Genomic DNA, 6,000 nt, shown 5'->3' with positions numbered 1-6,000 from the left:
TTGGATGTCTATCACATATCTAGGTCCTAGAGAACAGATACTCAAAGGCTCAAGAACCCAGCTCAAGTGTTCAGATTTTATGCATTGTTAGTGAAAGACACACAGATATTATTGAGGACAAGGGAGATGTTGATTTCTCGCAGGCAATGAATCCCTAAATCTCTTTGGAAGGATAAAGAAAAGACTAGAATCGTATGAAAGAGCATGTGGAACCACCCATCAATGGTCAATGAATATCCACTTGCTTTGGGCTTTGTGTAGATTAAAGAAAAAGATATGAGTTAAATTACTACAGGTGAAAAGATAAGCAATCCATGAGGAGGCATGGTGTCTACTCCCTTCTTCAATCTTGGTTGGCCAACCTTTGGGTAGGAGGCAACAACCCTGACTATATGTATCTAGAAACAGAAGACGCTTTGCTGTCAGTGGAGTGTTTGGAGATATCCCCAAAGAGAGGTAGGAATTGAGTAAGACCTGAAGGATGAACAAAACTTAGAAAAAAAAAAAGGACCAACTAATGTCTTCCAGATATAAGTTATGGTGTAGACAAGAATGAAGAAGGAAAAGCTGCATGTTGCAGTCTTAAGGTAGAACCCGGGTAGTAATGAGTGAGAGTAAAATTTAAAAAAATGTGAATTTGGTATTTGGTATTTTTCCTGTGTGTTATCCCTTTAGTTCTTGCTCTGTTCGGTGGGTCTCACATTCTCCACTGGCTCTGGTCTAAATATATGTATATAACCTTGTTAAAATTTCCAGTTCAGCACTGATGTGTCCCTTTTCCACCACGGTTTTGCTACTATCTGTGCTTCATGACATAAGCAAGACAATTAAAATCTATTAATATTGATTGACTTGAAGAAAAGGTTAGTAGTAAAATCAGACGGCATTGATGTGGGAGTCCCCAGGAGTATATATATAATTCAAGGACTATTTTCTCTTTTGGCTATTCAACTATTTTCTTTCCATTTAACTAAACAGAAAGCCAGAATGAATTGACATTGTTTTATCTTTAAAATTCAGGGTTTAGCTGGACCAACACACAGAGGATTATGCAGTCTTGGGCAGGCATGGACAAATATTTGAATGTCAGAAAGGAGATTCAGGCTATGCACTAACCAGGCCCTTTTTAAGGATGCAAACACTGGAGTATTTGCCAAGAGTGAAGCTTGCAAATGTTGGGAGATCTGCCACAAAAATAACATAGAAACAAAACTAAGTGATGTGTGGGAAGAAAGTTCTTTATTTCATTTTTATATTTAATCAATGTGCTTTTGAAAACGTTCTTCTAAGTGTTTGAAATTGTGACTTTTAGCTGAAAAGCTTGTGTCTCCCCTGATACAGAAATAATTATGAAAGATTTCTTGCCTCTATCCTGGAGCTACCCATTTTCCAAAGTTGGACACAGTTCTCTTTCTCCAACCCAACCCCAGCTACAGGTGTGTAAGCCCGGCCTCAGGGACCTGGGCAGCCCAGCATGGCCCCCTGGGGTGTCAGAAAAACTTACCCTGCCCATTTTAATCTGTCATACTCCAAGTTCTGCTCCTCCAAGGCATAGGGAAGTGAGAATTCTGTGATGACACTTTTCTTTCTGGTAGCTACAGTTTATCCTTTATTGTAAAATGGCTGGAACTCCTGGCATGAAAACCAGCTGCCACATAAGCTGGATAGATTAATGTTGTATGAAGAACTCAGTGGAACTCAGTCTACATTTTAGGGCTTGTGCTGGTTTGAATCTGTTATGTCTCCTGTGACAGTTTGAATGTGTTATGTCCCCAAAAACGCCATTATCTTTGATGCAATCTCGTGTGGGCAGATGTATTAGTGTTGATTAGATTGTAATTCTTTGGGTGTTTCCATGGAGATGTGACCACCCAACTGTAGGTGATGACTCTGATTGGATAATTTCCATGGAGGTGTGGCCCCACCCATTCAGCATGGGCCTTGATTAGTTTACTAGAGCACTATATAAGCTCAGACAGAAGGAACAAGCTTGCTACAGCCAAGAGGGACACTTTGAAGAATGCACAGGAGCTGAGAGAGGAGCTGCAGATGAGACACATTTTGAAGATGACCATTGAAAGCAGACTCTTGCTCTGGAGAAGCTAAGAGAGGGCAAATGCCCCAAGAGCAACTGAGAGCGACATTTTGAAGAGGAGCTGCAGCCTAGAGAGGAACATCCTGGGAAAAAGCCACTTTGAAACCAGACCTTGGAGCAGACGCCAGCCATGTGCCTTCCCAGCTAACAGAGGTTTTCCGGACACCATTGGCCATCCTCCAGTGACGGTACCCAATTGTTGATACCTTATCTTGGACACTTGATGGCCTTAAGACTGTAACTGTTTAACCAATGAACCCCCCTTTTATAAAAGCCAATCTATTTTTGGTATTTTGCATCCTGGCAGCATTAGCAAACTGGAACATCCCCATAAAAGATTATGTTCTTGTGGGGGTAGATCTGTTTTGCATGGGTGTGACCATTTGATTAGGTAGTTTCCATGGAGATGTGATCTTGCCCATTCAAGGTGGGTCTTAATCATCTTTATTGGAGTCCTTTATGAAAGGATAAAAGGCAGAGACATTTTGGGAGAGAGCTCAGAGACAGAAATGCCCCAGCAGGAACAAGCAAGGTTACACAGAAGCCCAGAGACATTTTGGATAGAAGGACCTGCAGATGTTGCCCACATGCCTTCCCATGTGACAGAGGAACCCGGGATGCCATCGGCCTTTCTTCAGAGTCAAGGTATCTTTTTCTGAATGCCTTAATTTGGACATCTTCATGGCTGTAAAACTGTAAATTTGTAACCTAATAAATTTCCATTCAAAAAACCAATCCATTTCTGGTATTTCGCGTTCTGGCAGCTTTAGCAAAGCAGAACAGGGCTCTTGGGGTCAACGTGAACTGGCTGAGGCAGATGCTTCTCAGAGCGCCCCAGGATCTGCCTCCCCAGCAATGCACCTTGGGTAGAGTGGCACATTTATTTATGGTCAGAGTTGACAGGATTCCAGGCTTGCAGCTTTGGGATGCAAAACTGGAACCCCTACTACCTCCACCTCTACTTCCTTACCTACAGACCTTTCACCTGAATTTGTCCAGAGCTCTTTAGGCCAAAGTAACAAATGCAAAATGCTTACAGATGGAAGCAAAAATTATTACCTGTCTCCATATGGTCAGGTTTTTGTTTAACATCCATGACACCAAAGACTTTTCCGTGCCTCAGCCTTTTCTTTCATTGCACTGTCTCTGCACTCATGGGCTCTAGCTCTGGACAGATTTCTTGGTAGCCTATGCAATCTTGGACAGGTTCTATGACTTACTTTTTGCTGGGTATTCAAGATACAGTTTTTTCAGGAAGCTGTATTAGAAAATACCCTGGAGAAAGGAAAGCTTATCATATTCCAAGAGAAAATTATCATGCTCTGTAATCCAAAGAAGTATATCAGTATTTGTTTTTTTCTCAGAGTAAATTTGAGCCTTCTGGGGCGTGTTTGCAATTGCTTTCTAATAATAGAACAGAATTACCATAATGATTTACCCTTTTTCCTTTCAGCTATGTAAATGGATTTATCAAGATTATTACACCAAGTGCAAATATTATGCAGAGGATATTATAGCTTCCATCAATCACTTGTCTAAGTTCTGAAGCTTTCTTGAGTGAGACTGATTGCAGTAGATTTTAAAAATCCCTATTAAAGATGACTGTGGGCATTTTCCTTAATGTAAATAATTATTTATTGCATGTAGTAATTAATAAAGACTAAAGAAGAATGAAGAGCCAATGAGGACTTGTCAATGCTTAAAGCCATTTTAAACAGTGAGATCTGCATGTACAGATATCTCAGGGAAGACAATGACCTCAAAAATATAATACTCGCTATGTCTTTCTGAAAACTTGCTACCCTATTAACTTAAAAAAAAAGAGACAATTTCAATGTCCTTTCTCTTTTTATATTTCTCACATTAGTTCATGTATATGTTTTTTTTCACCTTCAGGGATTTTTAAAACAGAGTTAACAAAAGATAAGCAATGTACCCAGCTCACACAATAGTCCTGTCTGTCTTGCAGAATATGGGATAAATATACAAAAGACTAAGCAAAATAGGTTCAACATTTCTTCAGCAATGATGCTTCTGTCAGTATCTCTTTATTTTCTAGTAGCCTTCCAAATTTATTTACTTGGATCATATATTAGCCCATGAATAAAATTTTATGATTTGTAACTTCCTTTCCTTTTATTTCCTCAATGGGAAATGACATTTTTAGTTGACCAGTTGATCACAACTTTTACTTCAATTTGGTGTTATTGAGGTTATCAGCCCTGAGTTTCTTGTGGTTGCCATTTCTTATGTTTAGTCTTTTGACAACATTTTGTTTTAGATATGACTCTTAAAAGCTGTATAGAGTATCCTCTTTTTTTTTTTTTTTTTTGCTTTAAAACTCAACTACACCTGCCGCCATCTTGGTTCCACGTTTACCACACAAAATGCCCCGTGAAGCCACAGAAACCATCCCTGCTACAGAGCAGGAGTTACCACAGCCCCAGGCTGAGGCAGGGTCTGGAACAAAATCTGACAGTGATGAATCAGTAACCAGAGCTAGAGGAACAGGATTCTACACAAGCAACCACACAACAGGCCCAGCTGGCAGCAGCAGCTGAAATTGACGAAGAACCAGTCAGTAAAGCAAAACAGAGTCCAAGTGAAAAGAAGTGCCTATGTCCAGACTGGGTCTTTGACAGTTTACAGGGGTTACTAGGGTCACTATCCAGAAATCTAAGAATATCCTCTTTGTCATGACAAAGCCAGGTATCTACAAGAGCCCAGCTTCAGATACCTACATTGTTTTGGGGGAAGCCGAGATTGAGGATTTATCTTAACAAGCACAATGAGCAGCTGCTGAGAAATTCGATGTACAAGGTGAAGCTGTATCGAACATTCAAGAAAACACAGACTCCAACTGTACAAGAGGAGAGTGAAGAGGAAGAGGTTGATGAAGCAGGTGTGGAAGTTAAGGACATAGAATTGGTCATGTCACAAGCAAATGTGTTGAGAGTAAAGGCTGTCTGAGCCCTGATGATCGACAGTAATGATATTGTAAATGCTATTATGGAATTAACAATGTGACCATCTGAAAATGAGGTCTTTTTATTTGGTGTTTCAAAAGAGTAGCCTGCAGCTTGGTTTGAAATTCATACTGTTTCTATCATTAATAAAGTTATGGCTTCTTGTTGGATGGAAAAAAAAAATCCTCAAATAAAGAATTCTTGTCTTTTAATAATATCTTTAAACAGTTTACATTTTTAAGATTTCACCAAGTTCACAGTATCTTAATGATTTTATCACTTCACTATTATAAATGAAATAATTAGAAACAAGGAAGATTACCAGTGAAGGCTGTATTACTAAGCATTTGTTCTTAAACTTGACTACAGGTTACAATGGCCTGGTAGCTTTTAAGAAATTAATATCCAGAGGCCACCTGCAGAAACTTTGATTTAAGTTGCCCAGGGGTGCATCCCAGGCAGTTCTATTGTACAGCATTTGAATTTTTTTTAAATAGTCTCTCTTTTTTCCTACCTAAACCCATAAAGGATCAATATTATCACTGCAGATTTAGATGTGATAAATTTCACTATATAAGCTACAAAACTGATAATGGAAGTATCAGATGATTTTCTGAGGCTAATGGGTATTCAAAGGCTATTAAATCCCTCTTTATCCACTGTGGGAAACCACAATGCTCCAAGGATTAGCAGGTGGCCTCAAAGTCTTCCCAAATCACTGAGCTCTTAAATGAATAAAAGATTTAGACTCTCTTGACATGATCCTTTTTTTTTGTAATTCAACCTACCTTGAAGATACCAAGCTGCATAAGAGAATTCAAATGTCGGCTAAGATAGGCTTCTAATAGATACATGCCATTTCCTTTATCTAGTAATACTGATCCCCAAAACTCTAATCAATGTCAGCATCAGTTACACTTACTCCACTTTAAAATCTCT

At 39.2% G+C, this 6,000-nt stretch overlaps 1 pseudogene; it reads left to right on the top strand.

Annotated features, from left to right (window-relative positions):
- Positions 1 to 4,482: 4,482 nt before the first annotated feature.
- On the top strand, positions 4,483 to 5,122 carry LOC119505542 (annotated as a pseudogene).
- The last annotated feature ends 878 nt before the right edge of the window (positions 5,123 to 6,000 follow it).

Source organism: Choloepus didactylus, chromosome 10, assembly GCF_015220235.1.
Source record: "Choloepus didactylus isolate mChoDid1 chromosome 10, mChoDid1.pri, whole genome shotgun sequence".
Taxonomy (NCBI): Eukaryota; Metazoa; Chordata; class Mammalia; order Pilosa; family Megalonychidae; genus Choloepus; species Choloepus didactylus.
Note: the sequence above shows the minus strand (reverse complement) of the source record. Positions and strands in the feature narration are given on the sequence as shown.